General features: G+C 36.0%; 1 protein-coding gene across 20 annotated transcripts in view; it reads right to left on the minus strand.

Annotated features, from left to right (window-relative positions):
- Window positions 1-16,474, minus strand: part of ANK2 (ankyrin 2) — a 673,244-nt gene that overhangs the window by 196,009 nt on the left and 460,761 nt on the right. The gene's annotated exons all lie outside the window — the stretch shown is intronic.

Raw genomic sequence — 16,474 nt, forward strand, 5'->3', positions numbered from 1 at the left:
CCATGGGGGACATGGTTATGGGCTATGTATTTTGCATCTGGAGAGTGGAGTCTCTCTCTCTCTCTCTCTCTCTCTCTCTCTCTCTCTCTCTCTCTCTCTCTCTCTCCTTCCTGATCATCATGTGAGCTGCTTCCTTCTGCCACACATTCACCATGATGTTCAGCTTCACCTCGAGCCCCGAGGAATGGAGCCTGCTGTCCATGGACAAAGAGGCCTTTGAAGCCATGAGCCCCCAAATAAACTTTTCTTCCTCCCATAAAATTGTTCTGAGTCAGATCTTTTAGTCACAGCAGCAAAAAAGCTGACTAAACAAAGATGCAACTAAACTTACATGAAGGTTAAATTTTGTGTCAAAATCAATTTAACAAAACAAATATGGTTTTGTACCATAGTACGAATTCATAATTTATACAAACTTAGCAAGGATTTGCAAGGTACCCACCAAGTGCTCAGCTCTAGCTGCCAGGTTCTAAGGGAAGCAAAGGCCACATGGCATAGTTTCTGTCCCTAAACAGCCCACACATACTCTTATTAAACCACTGAAAAATAATATACACTCGTCAACAATTTTACTTTTCAGATCTCTGGCTACCTTGCTTTATAAATCTTACAAGTTGAATGAAAGGCCCTCAGTCTAAGCCTTACACTATTAGAAAAGTCCAATTAACTTCTGTAACTTCTTTAATTGTATTAAAATGTAATTTGGATGGAGGCAATTAAAATAGATGAGTTCCTAAAATATTTCAGAAGTAAAAGATAGAGAGAAAATGGTCACATTTAAGGGCAGTGATAGAGAAAACTGGCACCCCAGAAATCCAAGCCCCCCTCCCCCTGGGTTTGGGGCTCTTGTGTCAGAGGTACCCCTAAACCAGGACTTCCCAAGAGAAGCCACATCTGTAGATGACACAAATACAAATATTTATGAAATACTATTTACAGCTCCATCCTCCATCAGCACAAATGACCTTAAAAAAAGGAATAATCTGTACAATGGGGGAAAAATAAAACCAACAAAATAACCCATTTACTTTTCTTCCATCCATTCTCTCTGTATCCATCCATAATTTATGTGCACCTTTTTCACTTCTTCATGGTAGCTTCCTTAAACTAAGACAACTTGTTTCCTGTGATGGAATTAAGTATTTATTTAGTTGTGATGATAAAGAAGGGCAGAGCAAACACTGTGTCATCTTTGTCAAATGTGATTTAGCTGTGTCCTTGGCTGGTCTCCAAGGTCTCTGATTTAATAAAGTATAAACTGTAGGTGATTTAGGAGTAAATTTGTTTTATGGGTGACTTTTTATTATTCTCAAGTGTTTAAGGTTTTCTTTTTAATTCCCAAATGATGAATATTTCATGAGCTATTTGCTACGACCTTGTCAATTTAAAAATATTTGCAATAAGACTTGGAATTGGGTAAGTCACTGATTATTTCATAGGGAATTTAGAACAAGAATGCGTTGAAGTACACCACCTTACGTTGTCCACTTCCAGGTCACTTCTCCATTGGGGCATTCCATCGAATGCTCCAGGCCAGTAGCTCCCTTTTGGGCACTGGTCTTTCCCCCTATCTAGTTCCATCAAATGTTTCTATCACATAACCCTCAAATTTAAAGAATGACAGTTGAGTCAGCTTCAGAGAAAAACTAGTTATAAAATTTATCCTCAGAAGGGGGCTGGGGATGTGGCTCAAGCGGTAGCGCGCTCGCCTGGCATGCATGCGGCCCGGGTTCGATCCTCAGCACCACATACCAACAAAGATGTTGTGTCCGCCGAGAACTAAAAAATAAATACCAAAATTCTCTCTCTCTCTCTCTCTCTCTCTCTCTCTCTCTCTCTCTCTCTCTCTCTCTCTCTCTCCCCTCTCTCACTCTATCTTTAAAAAAAAAAAAATTTATCCTCAGAAGCTTATAAAGAACAAGAGAGGTACATTTCTGTTAGCCCAGAAGCTTGGGAGGCTGAGCAGGAGAATTGCAAGTCAAAACCAGCCTCATCAACTTAGTGAGGTTCTAAGTAACTCAGTGAGACCCTGTCTCAAAAAGATCAAAAGAATTTAGGACATGGCTTAGTGACTAAGCCCCTGGATCAATCTCTGGTACAAAAAAAAGAAAAAGAAAAAAAAAAAAAAACAAGAGGTAAAGAGTCTATGGGTGCTGAGGAATAAGTAGCTGATGAATGAAAGAATAAGAAACAATCATTATTATAGTTTATATTTTACATAATCATAGTATAACTTAAATATATATATTATATTTTATAGGTGATAGAAGTCAAGTAATTTACTTCAAAGATCCCTACCACTAATAAGAGGACAAACAAAAAACGTATACATAGATCTGTCTGATTCACAAATCCATGCTCTCTAAGGTAAAATAATTAAGCTATAAATCAGTGATTCAAACAGTAGGACATAGCAGGGTCATAAAATCAGCTTATTGTCAACCAGCATATTTCAAATCATGAACTAGAATAAAAGAAAATAGAATTCACTGTGCATGGCAAGTGTTCAATTTTGTGAAATTTCACACACATTTGCATACATGTGGGTATGTACATGTGCACAAAAAAACTGAAGATGTTTAGATGAAACCTGAGACATGAGGTCATCTTGTGGAAACAACATGTCCTTTCAAACCAAATAAATAAAGTTGGTGCTCCCATAGATCGTGTTAAGAGCAGATGATGGATGCTTAGGAATAGTTTTTATAGTGTGCTTATTTGAATTTTCTCAACTCATTTCTATTTTAGCAAGTGTTGCAATGCAAATAAGAAGACTGACAATGAGATGAAGCAAAAATATTCATTTTGTGGATCTATGCCAAATCACTATGAAACCATTCACATTTGGGGCTACAGAGGGAGTGGGGTCTAGCAGAGAATACAACATAAGCAACAGAAAGCCTCAGTTCCTATTCTTTCTCTCCATTACTAAAGGCATAACACAAATTTTATCCCTCGGTACAAAGGAGAAATGTTCCAGTCTGGCGATAACTACTTATAAGATAGCCTAATTTAATGCACGTTAATGTTGTCTGGAATCTATAAAGTAACTAATTATAAGCTATTATTTTTCAGTTAGATTCAAGAGATAATAAAACATAGATTTTTTAACTCTGTCCTTCGATACAGCTATTTTCTTTTCTTTTTAATACTTTGTTTTAGTTGTAGTTGGATACAATAGCTTTATTTTATTTTTATGTGATGTTGAGTATTGAACCCAGGGCCCCACAGGTGCTAGGCAAGCATTCTACCGCTGAGCCAAAACCCCAGCCAGCCCCACATACAACTATTTTCTATTACTGAAAGTTGGTTAAATATGATCAGTTAAATTAGGCATTTTGAGTTCAATATACAATGTTTACCTAGGCTAGCAAAGTATTAAATGATGCAGAAATGACATTTTAAAAAGCATTTTGAATTCCAATGAAACCTAGGAAGCAGGTGTGTAAAAGAAGCTTGACCCACTAATAGCCACCCTTATCAGTAATTCAAAGAACTTCTATTTGGCTTCTGAAGTTTTAACTCTCCTAATTCCAGTGTCATTTTCACACAGTCTCATTTTTTTTGGTTAAATTCATTTTTATGAGAAATTATGAATTATTTTTAGTAGTTAATTTTATATATATATATATATATATATATATATATATATATATATATATATATTAAGGAAAATGGTCATATAAATCTCAGCAAAAGAAAATTATTTAAACTGCTTATTATAATATTCATGTTTTAAAGGGATTAAACATTAAATTTAAAAGTAAGCAGCAAATTATTTAAATAATAGCTAAAAGTTATTATGGCTTATTTTTATGAGTCAAGCACTTTTTAAGCATTTAATTGCATTAAATCATGTAATCCTGAATTGAATATTGAAAATTAGGAACTAACTGGTGATTCTAGCTTTCAAACTGCACTCCTAACTCTCCTTGTCTTAACCAAAAAAAAATGAAACCAAAGGAAAAAGATTCTATGGATTCTGCATTATAACCCTACTTCACTTTATTTAGACCTTAACTTCTTATTAGCCTTATATATTATCCTGTGGAATAGAAAATATCTCAGTCTCTGAAAATTATCTTTTTGAAGCTTCTAGATCTATGTGAAAATTAGAGTTCTAAAATGCTATGATGTCATATGTATATCAAGCTTAACTAGTCTTTTTTTTTTCAAACATGGCTTTGTTTTTATTTTTATTTTTTTAATTCTTTTAGTTTTTATTTAAAAAGTAAAAGTGAAAAGAACGGGTTAGAATGGTTGATCCCTCAAGATTTTTAAAGTAATAAAATTCTGTGATTCTAAAACCAAATGACAATTAATAAGCATAATTTTCAGTTTTAGAGATACTATTAAAAGAAGAGGTTTTATCTCTGTATATTGATTATTTTATATTTCAAGCAAACATTTCTAAAGAAGGCATTAAAAATCTGCATTTCGCCCCCCAACACAGAATTTATCAAGCAGAGGCAGCAGTGTGTATCAAAATCAACTAGTAACTTTTTTTCCAATGAAACAAAAGAATTCTGTAGTGGGACAGTCTAAGGTGCCTCCAGAGGCCAAGGGTAAAATCAGAGTGAGAGGAAGAAAGAGTCCAAGGATCTCAGAGGAAAGAAAGTAAGAAGGAAACAGAACTCAAAAAAAGTTCTGAAGCTATTTCTAGTCTGTGCTCTATTCTTCTACTTCTAATGATACACAAGTGAAGAAACATTTTTGGACATAAGACATAAAACTCAGATTAAAATATGGTACAAAGTTTTAATATTAATAAGCAATCACTTAAATTCAATAAATAAAAATAACTGGATATCAAGAATTCACACAATAAAATAATTATTGAATATTTGTTTTATACCAAACATTCTAGTAAGAACCAAGTCTGTATTTCAAGGTATCCATGCAAAAGTTGGCAATGTTATTAAAGAATTACAATGATTTCTAATCTTCTCCCCATTTTTTACAACATTGATTAAAAATAAGTCAAATTTGTATTCTAGAAGGCTATGGGAAGAGAAAGGAGAGAGCCACTAAACAACATAAGTTAGCTTTTAAGTGTTGTCTAAATAGCATATCATTTATCTATTTTACATTATTATAAAACAAATTCCTCTAAATAACATTTAATATATACTTCTGAGTTAGACTGAGATACACAAGCTCCTTAGCCACTTCATACTCTGAGCAATTACAAAATTTGGTTCTGTTCACCAAGTTATTGTATTTGTGCATTTTCTCTGTCTATTCTCAATAAGACTTCTCACAGGCAATAAATCCTATTCACAGTAGTAACCTTCACACCTAACATAACACCTGGCACAAGAAAGAGGGTACTTCACTAATGTTTGTATCATGAATGAGCTAATGAATAGTATGTACAGTAAGGAAGAAAACAGGAATCTGATTCATTCATCCATTATGTCAGTAAATGGAATCAGGTTATGGATAACCAGGTTATTGAAAAAAATATTCAATAAGTATTTATTGACAAGTCGGGTACAGATGCGTCCATTTCCAGCTTTTGGAAACACTATCAGAAGACATTTACTCTTATAGTCTGAAGCTGGGCCTTGTTAACATATGTAAGTAGGAATTGGACCAGAGAGAAGCATTGTTTTAAAATGGTCTTTGTTAGCCTGGATCTCTGGATGTATTCTTAAGGAACAGAGTTCCATGAGAATCTTTGAATTTTACTCTTTCATTTGAGTGCCAATCTAAAACACTTTAATAGAAGTGTAGTCTGTATCGTCTGAATAATCACATTTACTTAGGTACCATCTACTAATTTCTTCTTCTGTCATGTTTGTGATTGTGCTGATTTCAAAAAATCAATTACAGGGAACACTCAATTTTTAAAGCAGCATTTCTCAAGCTGAGGCACATAGAAGTATTCTCAGCAATTTCCCACTCTTAAGTAGAAGAAATACGGCCTTCACAGGTGATTTGTAAACAGAAAATGATAAGACTTGAGCCTTTGCATCTAGAAAGCAGAGTGACTTAGTGACTTAGTGTTCCTAAGTGTTAGGAATTGTGCTATGTCCCCCAGAACTACCAATGGTCTGAAAGAAATAATGACTATTTTGACTAAGAAGATTTCTAGCTAAAATCAGAAGAAATGAACTTGTTAGAATTTGTCCAGACTTGTCCTTCCAGTTACTCTAGCCTCGGTGAAATCATCATTTGTACCTATCCCAACTTTTGTTAATAAACTCTATCTAATGACAACCACCAAGGTCATAATTTGGTCCCTAAGAAACCGTAGTAGACAACATAATGGGTTGTTGTAACATTTCAGACCTCAATAGTCTCCCTTTGAGGTAGAGAAATATATTGTAGATTATATGTGTGTGTACACTACAATGATGAGCCTGTAGTAGACTTCCAGTAAAGGTAACTACTACTTGATATCATGGGTATTATTGCTTCCCACTGCATAAATGTATACTATGACACACAGTGATTTAAGGGGCTGGCCCTGCGTACAAAGATCATTCAAGCATTCATTTACCAAACATTATATGGATACCTATTATTATTCTTTCCAACAGTATACTCTTTTCTACTACACAAGACTGAAGTCAAGTTTATAAATTCTACTTTATAAATTTTTTTTGAGTTGGTTCATGTCAGTCAGTGCTAGACTCCGTGCCTACCTGCTTAATTTTAACCATAATTATATTAGTATATATATTTTTCTTCTTAAGTCCTTCAATCTTCCTGTGTTCCAAGTCCCCAGTGTGTGGGACTTGCATTACTTCCTGCAAATTGATAAATTTTTAACTCTGGATGCAAATGGTTAGTAAGAACATATTTCCTTCATAGACAAAAAAACTCACCAAAAGTAGAGTTGTTAAAAGGGGCTTCAAGGACTATCATTAGTCTGATATCCAAACAAGTTACTCTAAGGAAAACTTAAATAACAAATCTTAAGAATTCTGGCTATTCTGTTAAATGATATATTCTCAACTCCCTGAAAACTTGTTTCTTTCTTTCCCTACTTCTCCTTTCTGCCTCCCCTGGGCACTATTACTGTCTTCCTTTGTTCTTCAAAGCCTCTTTTCCAATGGCAGAAACACCATTCCTCACCCCAGCAATGATTTTGCATATCTACTAAGAGGCAGGGTTTCATTTTAGACTACCCACTGTCCACTCCACACTGCAAAAAGACCTTTCTTATTTTACTGATGACAATTGTGTGCATATGTGTAAGCACACCCTTATGCTCCAAGGTGTGTCCTTATTTATAAGCTCTTGCTCACCTGCATTTTAGACACTTACATCCCACCCTAAGACCTTTTATTTCTGAAGGAGAAGGCCAAAAAGGAACAGAGTATGGAATTAAAAACAATTGCCTATTTCAATTTATGCGCACACACACATACACACATACAGACACACATGCATGAGTGTCTGTGTGTGTTTTCATTAACAGCTAGGTAGCTCCCGTTTATGCTCCCTTCAAACTGAAAGCATTCCTTAATGCAGAATTGCCAAATTCACTTATATACAGCTTGATCTCATCATACACATCTCTTGCCTCTGGTTGTAGTTCTTGGAATGAGACCCCTCAATTTGAAGCAGTACCATTTGAAAACAAGATCTCCTTTTTCTCTTCTGCTACTTTCTCCAAGAGAGAAAGGCCTTGGAAACACTGGAGATGATAGAATCTGGGGACTCATTAAAATTGCACACACATACAGAGAGAAGCAGAGGGAGTGAGAAATTCAGGGGGCAGAGAGGGATAGATAGTGGATAGGAAATGACTGGAAACTTCTTTTTTGTTTGTTTTTTTGTTTCTTTGTTTGTTTTGTTTTGTTTTTTTGACACATGGTCTCACTAAATTGTCACAACTAGCTTAGACTCAAAACTCCTGCCTCAACCTCCTTAGCAGCTGGGATTACAAGAGTATCCCACCACACCCAGCCCAGGAAACTTCTATACAGGGAAGAGACTGTTTAGAATAAATGGCCAGCAAAAGAAAGAAAATCCTAAAATATGAATGGGCAAAATCTCAGCCACTGCAGAAGGTCTGGATGATTTCCAATGACATGAAGAAAATAACCAAGGAGAAGATGACTAAGCAGAAATGGCAGCTTGATCTTATCTCACACATCTCTTGCCTCTGGTTGTAGTTCACATCTAAAGAGTTATACTGAATACTCATTTACATTAAGATCTTCCCTCTATTGACCTCCATCAGTAGAAGTCAAGGTGGGACTCCAGAACTCTTCAGGCTCCTGGGTAGACTCTCTACCTCTTTCTCCAGACAGTCCCTCTACCATCCCCATTACTATCTGCTTGGGCCTGTTTGGGCTAAAGTTATCACACTTGCTATCCATATCTGACCCAGTCAACTGAACCCTCATCCCTCCAAATACTGAATACCCCCTTTTCTGACTGTCTCTTACTACTTCCTGAAACTTTTACACTAAGCCCTTTGGAACATGTGAGCATGGTTATTAGTAACATCTCTCTTGTTAAATCTGTTCTCTGAACATTGCTTTTAACCTTTTTGCTCTAATTGAATCTGAAGGAACTGCTTCTCTGAAGTTCTCTCAAGTGATAGATATGTATACACCCTTTAATCTTTCTATGCATCTGGAATAGAGCTGGAGCTGTATTTGTGCTCCATACTCTTCGCTGCTCTATATACTATTCCTCCTCCTCTTTCATAAAGCTCCAGTTGTTCTCAGTGTGTAACCTCTAGCTCCCATTCCTCGTCCCTTGAAGATTTTAGTTTCCAGTTTATGTTCATGTTCTTGACATATACATACATGAATTCTCCAGACACTCAGGTTCCTGCATTTCTCTCTAGCCAAAGGAATTTTCCTTTTTTCTACCTCATCCACTTGCATGGCCATACTCTAGACTTTTTTGTTTCCAATAATTATAACCTTCTTCCAGGTTCTCAACTCTAAGCATCTAAACCTCTGATCACCACTTCCTCTTTTGCCAACCTATTCAGCCAACTCCAGTAATCCTTGCACCCGATTCCTAGAATCCATTACTTTTTCAGCATATCCACATTTCTCCAGACTCAGCACAAAATTCTATGTATGCTTTATAATCATTGCATGCATTTCCTTCTATGCATCCTCAGTTCTTTTGTATTTCTCTAGCTTTACCATAAATGGTTGGCTAAACCACATTCTGATTGTCTATAACTGATTATATATAACTGTCTATGTGATCTCAGACCTAAATGTGACTGAGGAAGAACACACATACATCCTACCTGGACTCCCTTTAATTCCTGATCATGGGCCTCAGGCAGGCCCTTTACGCTACCTGGGAATTACCCTGCTACCATTAATCACTCTTCCACTATTCTAGATTTTTATTTCACACCTTCTGTCTTCTCAACCTCTGTCATTTCCTCTCCCATCTTCCCTCTTAGCTGATGATCTTGACTCATACTTCACTGAAAAAATAGAAGCAGTTAAAAGAGAACTTTCACCCCACACCCAACTCCCAGAACCACACACACCACTTCCTGATCCTTTACTCACATAGCCTTTCTTTCCCTAAATTAGCAATTTCTAGCAATGGTCAGACTCTCCCTTTCTTGTGCCCTGGCCCTATTGTCCTCACCATCCACTCAAAGATACCAGCCAGTAAGTCTCCCTTCTCTCTTTCTCGAGTCATTAATTTGCTTTCCCTGTTGATGTTCTTCCCATCAATGAAATGAAAATGCTATCACTTCTTTTGTATTGTAGAAAAAAATAAGTCCTCTCTTAATTCCACTTCCCCTTCCAGCTACCTTCCTTATTCTCTCTCTGTCTTTATAGAAAGAGTCCTTAAAGCAGTATTTTGTCTGTGCACTGTCCATTGAATGAGCCTCAATCCAGAGTTCAACTCACCACTCCACTGAAATTTCTTTGATCAAATAACGAGTGACCACCACAGCCTAAAGCTATCATTCAGTTCCTCAATATCATTTTAATAGCTGATCATTTCATCCACCTGAAAATAATTTTTTTTTCATTTGGCTTCCAAGATAGCCACATTCTCCAGGTTTTCTTCCTCCTACATCTCTGGACACCCTTCCCCATTCTCCTTTCTGGCTCCTCATCCTCCTGACCTCTAAAACTTGGAATGCAGTGAGGCTCAGCCCCTGAGTCTCTTCTGTTTCTCATAGACACTCACCTGGCACAATGGTTTTGAGTACTACCTGTGTACACTGAGTGCACCAAAACTTTTATCTCTAACTAAAACCTCTCTTCTAGACCTCAGACTCATTATCCAATTGCCTACTTGGAGATCACATAGACCAATCAAACACTGTGTTCAAAATGGACCTCCCGATTATTCCTTTAAACCTTTACACACAGTCTTCTGCATCACAGTTCATGAAATCCTAACCCTCATTTTCTATATAGAAACCCCAACTGTCATCACCACATCCTCTTTTGCTCTCATCCTTCATAAATCCATCAGAAAAATCAGTTTTCCCTTTAAAGTGCACCCAGAATCCAACCACTTCTTACCACCTCTCCTGCCTTTCGCCCTGTGTAAAACACCTCATCTCTCGCCTAAAGGATTATAATAGCATTCCCTGCTTCTGTCCTTGCTCCCTTTCAGCCTGAGTGTTACTATTAAAACAAGTCAGTTTGTGTCACTTTGCTAAAAACTGTCTAATCACATCTTTTCTTTTTTTTTTTGTTTTTTTTTTAGTTGTTGATAGACCTTTATTTTATTTATTTAAGTGCAGTGCTGAGAATCAAACTCAGTGCCTCACACACTGCAAGTGCACTACTGCTGAGCCCCAACCCCAGCTCTTCTAATCACTTTTTATTCAGAATTAAAACCAAAGCTCTTAAAATAGGCTACCAAGTCTTACATGACTCAATGCTGCTTTCTGTCCTCCCCAGTCTCCTCCAACTCCAGGCAGCCTGGCCTCCTTGGTCCTTAAATATGCCACTCTGCTCTTTCTATGGGGTTCTCTCGTCTGTCTTCTAAAGTGTACTCCCCCAAAATAGTGTCTCCCATACTTGGCTCCTTTGAGGCTTTGTCTGACCATCCTATCTACAATGACACAGCTCTCCTACTACTCTCTCCTTCCTTCCTACTGTATTTTTCTCCATATTTCATATCATTTATTGCCTTTCCTCATTTCATGTATATATCTTTTGTGTGTGTGTGTGTGTGTGTGTGTGTGTGTGTGTGTGTGTACACGTACCAGGGATTGAACCCAAGGTGCTTAACCACTAAACCACATCCCTAGCACTTTTTATATATTTTATTTAAAGACAGGGTCTCACTCAGATGCTTAGGGCCTCACTAAATTGCTGAGGCTGGCTTTGAACTCGTGATCCTCCTGTCTCAGTCTCCCCAGCTGCTGGGATTACAGGAATGTGCCACAGCACCTAGCCTCTTTTCACATATCTTACCTCTTCCCTTAGTACTTTTCTCTCTCAAGTCGTAGATCATGAGCTACATGAGAGCAAGGTTTTTGCCTAAATCTATACTGCTCCATTCCCAGTACTAAGACACTGCTTGCTACAGAAGAAGCATACAATATATATTTAAATAAATAGATGCACAAATGTTATGCCTAGGATCAGATTGCTTGAAAAGAATGCATAATTATAGTATCTGAAATGTGTTAGGGAGAGTTGCATGGCTGCCTGGGAATTATGGTCCATGCCTTTGGGTGTAGAGAGTGTTCAAGAGAAATCCCAGAATATAAAGTGTTCTGGTCTAATCTGAACCACCACAGAGTACTTTAGAAGATAGCTAAAGAAATAATTTGCATGAAGCAGTTTTAAATAAAAGAAGAGTCACATTTCAAAGATCTTCATAAATCTGTGTAATTGCAAATATGATCAAAACTTTTTAGAGCTATGGACAAGTAGTCTCACTGACCTCATTTTACATTGAATAAATATTAATATTGACACTCAAAATCTAAGTACTGAAAATATTAGACAAGCATTAATCAATCTTAACCCGAATAGCACTACACAGCATACTGCAAGTTCCAGAATGAATGTACCAAAGAAGATCACAGGATAGTACATAATGCAAAAATAAAAGGGCACACAAAGCCAGAACAAACCAAACACCCTTTGCTTTTTCTAAACAAAGGGTCAATAATAAACATATGGGTAGTTAGCTATGTAAATTATGTTTATATCTGTGCCTAATTTAATTGGTTAGAATTAGAATACTGAATATAGTTCATTTTGTGGTCTAATAATTCCATAAATTCAATTCTCATTCTCTCTCTCTCTCTCTCTCTCTCTCTCTCTCTCTCTCTCTGTCTCTCTCTCTCCTCTCTCTCTTATCTTAGTCTCAGGTTAATAAAATTGGTTTTGTCATTTTTTTAGAGAGGTTCAAACCAGATGGATCCAAATGGTATTTGTGAAAAAAAAAAGTTTAGTTTCATAAAAAACATTTCAGTTTAATGCAACCCAGATAAACAGTAACCATTATTAAACTACTGTTAAACATTATCTTTCCTATTTGATGAAACTGGCTATGGTAATACCATTTAATGTTCTGTCATGCCTGTGAGGATCTGTACTATTTTTGCTAAAGCTTAGGGTGAAAATCCATATCAAGAGATTATATTATGGTAACATGGATTGTCATTTTCACTAGTATTTACTGAGTACTTGTTCTGCTAGGCACTTTGCAAACAGTTCATTTAATCATCAACACAATCCCATGACTTCAGTGTTGCTATGGTCATTACAGTTGAGAATACTCAGACCTGGAGAAGTTGATTGCCCAGGATCTCTTACCTGGAGAGTGCAGAAAATGAGAATTTGGATTCCACCACCCATATTTTAACAAGACTTCCAAAAATGTGTTATGGTCTGAGTCATAGTATGTGAGCATATGCTAAAGTCATTGTTGAATTTATCCCTTTGTTATTTTAGGAACAAGAGGCCTAGTATTTTAGGAACATTAGTATTGTCTTAAAAATGGTACATTTACTTCATTTTCTGTTTTTGAGAAAGGAAACATAAGCTTCAACTGATGATTTTGTACCTTTACAACTTAGTGGTAAAAGATCAAGACCAAAACCCAGGACATTTTAAGAAGTATTAATCATTAGTTGGTGTCATATTTGGATTATAGCCAATAAATGCTAAGTGATAGCACTTCATTTTAAAGTCTCTAGAGTGAAACTAATAAATTTTATTATCTGAAACTTCCAGAGATTTTATTGACTTTTAAACCATCAATAAATTTTTATGAAAATGTTATACAGTCTATTTTTAATGTTATGATGTTAATCTTGCTTGTAATAGTCTTAGATCATGTGTAATTACTAAATAGATAAAATATTTATAAGTTACATAAATAAAGTAAAAGCTAAGATTTACTCTTTTCTGAAAGTAGAACAAGGTAAATAAATTATGAGTCTAATCTTATAAATAAAAGGTAACAAATATGTTTGTAGTCATTAGTAAAAAGAAAAATGAAAACCTGCAGATTTTGGGAGATACTGTGCCAAATTTATGAATTATTTCCATGTCCTCCAAGTTATTACAAGCCACATGATAATTTTGGATTAAATTTTAAAGTTCTCATGGTAGTTATAAGACAAATTTTATAACAAAAAAAATTCTGATTCGAATTCAGTTTTAAAAAAATCTTAGCATGCCAACACATGTGATATTTTTGGAAAGCTAGTACAGCCCAGATTGTCTTTCATTGAGAAATACAACAGGGTACAGAAAGTTCTGGTTTGTATGTTACATATCATAATGCTCCTTAGAAACTCAGGCTTAGAAGCAAAATAGAGGATACATTTTCATTGAATATTACACATAATTAGAAATAGCAATACTTTCTCTCTTTTGCCCTCCTGAGTACTTGGAAATTATTTTGTTCTACATTTTACTGGAGTTTTAGGAGAAATCCTGGTGGTGGTGCTCTTTGACTCACAAGTTTTTTAAACTACATTTTATATTAACCTAAGGAGAATAAAGATCTTATATATTAATAATGGTAGATTATTAGTAAGTTTGAGCTTCAAGATAAAGCACACTGCCACTGTATAATTCAAAGGACAGTACCAGACATCTCCTCAAAGAGATAACCTGAAATAGATAAACCTGGACGTGAGAAATAGATGTCTGTGACTCTGAGGGTAATCACTTAACCATCTGTGGGCTCAGTTTCTGCATTTGTAAACTTGTGCTAACCCTTAACTCATACCTTTATTTTCTCAGCTGATGGATAAAATATCATATGAAAAGCCCCAGCACGAAACCTGATACAAAATAGTTAATTATTTAATATTATTCACTTTATGTCCCAAATCTGTTTAATTAATACACATTCCTGAATAGTAATAATAAAGACCCAACACCTGACCTATAGACTATACCTAGTAAATTCAGGTGATTAGAAAAATCAATCTCATAGTTTGTATAGAGGTTTCGATTTTTCTGATTCTTAGTGAATCATACACAGAAATTGCAAATAGCATGCATACACCTTAGAAAGTCCTTTACCATCTGGGTACAGTGGTGCACATCTGTAATCACAGCAACTCAGGAGGTTGAGGCAAGAGGATCACAAGTTTGAGGACAGCCTCAGCAACTCAGCAAAGACCTAAGCAACTTAGTAAGGACCTAAGCAACTTAGTGAGATCCTGTCTCAAAATAAAAAATAAAATAAAAAGAAGGGGCTGGGGATGCGGCTCTGGGGTAAAACACCTCTGGGTTCAACCCCCAGTACAAAACAAAAACAAAAACAAAAAAATATCTTTTACCATTTCACAATTTAACTTGCATTGCAACCAGGGTTGTAAGCATTGTGCATATTGTTATTCCACTTTCTGAATTGAAATGACTTTGCAAAAGTGTGAGACTCCAATTTGAGCCTGTGGGATATAAATTTTGCAAGGATTTTATAATATCATGTTGAGTTCTCAGAATAATAAAAGTTCTTGTTTACAGTGACATGTTAGTGGATTGGCGGCCACTACAAAAGAAAAAAAATGGCCTATTAGCAACACCTTGAGCTACCTTAAAAAGTTAGGTTGATCTATAAATTTGATAAAAGTAAGTATTTACTACCAAAAGAGTATCGTTTCTTAAAATAACCTAAGACCTTTTGCAAAATTAACACGTTTGTTATATTTGAAGGTGAAGTAAACATAGTTTGAAATGAGATTAGCTTCATTTATCTTGGGTTCCCTTTTTTGGCATTATTTATGAAATTTTTCCCCTAAATGAGCAAATAGCTTCATGGTCCACTCTCTAGCATATTTCAAATTTAGAAAATTGATATCAAAATTTGAGAAGTATATTTAATCTACTTCAAGAAACCTAGGGTAACATTTCAAGATTAGACAATATTTCATTTTCAACCTCTTAGGTTGATAATGATCTCTTAAGGTGATTTTATAGTGTGAGTACATATACCCACATGGGAGTTTGGATGTTCTTTCTCTCTTAAGGCAACTAGTATATTTTAAGGTCAAATTATTTGAGATTTTATTTGACCTACAAGTTATAAAGCTAAACTGTTACTATTTCATGATGTGAGTATAAGACACAAATCTGGGTCAGAGAAAAAGGATTTTTAATTCATAGCAATAGCAGCTGCTTAGCGTCAGCACTGGCTTATACCAGTTCCCTATGCTCTTCTTCCACCAAAGCTAACTTGGTGGACACAAAGGACCAATGATGGGTGCCTGTGTGTGACAGCAGTGATCTTGGGGGATTCAGACAGCCTGCTTTGTGTCTAGAGGGAGGTGTTGCTAATCCCTCAGTTCCTCACTGCAGGCATCACCCTGAGAAATGGCCCAGATGAAACCCAGGCCCAGGCCTTTTATTCTTGTTATCTCCAAGAATATCTGCAGGAATGCTCAGGGTCACAGCAGGATGCCTTTCTCAAGGGCAAATAGCTCTCAACATTTTTTCATGAAAAGAGACACACTCTCCTAAAGGATGAAAAGTATTGCTATCAGTGACAATGTTTTCCATGCCAGTGATTCTCAGGAGGTGCAAGAGATGTTCTGTACCCTTTGTAAAATTAGCCTCCAGATGAGATGACCTTGATACAGCCACCTCACTATTCTGGGCATTTGTAGCAAGTTTGGGGAAAAGGGAAGTGCCATAATCATATTTTCATTTTAGAAAGATCACTCAAGACAGTATAGAGAAGTGTCCAGAATGGATAAGACAGAGCTAATTAAGAAGGCTATGTTGACCATGTTGGTAAGTGACCATGAGGTGAGGAGAATCAATGTGGGTTTGGACATAGAAGAAAAAAACCCCTGGCTGCAGGAAAGGAGATGAGGGATAAGGAGCAGTTGGGTTGGAACTAACCTATTAGAGGATAAACTAGAGGGTAGGAAATTGGGAGAATAAGTCTGGGGATAAGAAAAGACCAAGTTAAGCTTTTGAAATGTCACATTGGAGAGATTTAATAAATTTGGTGGCTTATAAATTAAATATAACTGGGCTGAATATATACTGGGATATAGAAATAAGCATTCTATAGATGATTT

The sequence above is a fragment of the Spermophilus citellus genome, assembly GCF_964194105.1.
Source record: "Spermophilus citellus genome assembly, chromosome: 8".
Taxonomy (NCBI): domain Eukaryota; kingdom Metazoa; phylum Chordata; class Mammalia; order Rodentia; family Sciuridae; genus Spermophilus; species Spermophilus citellus.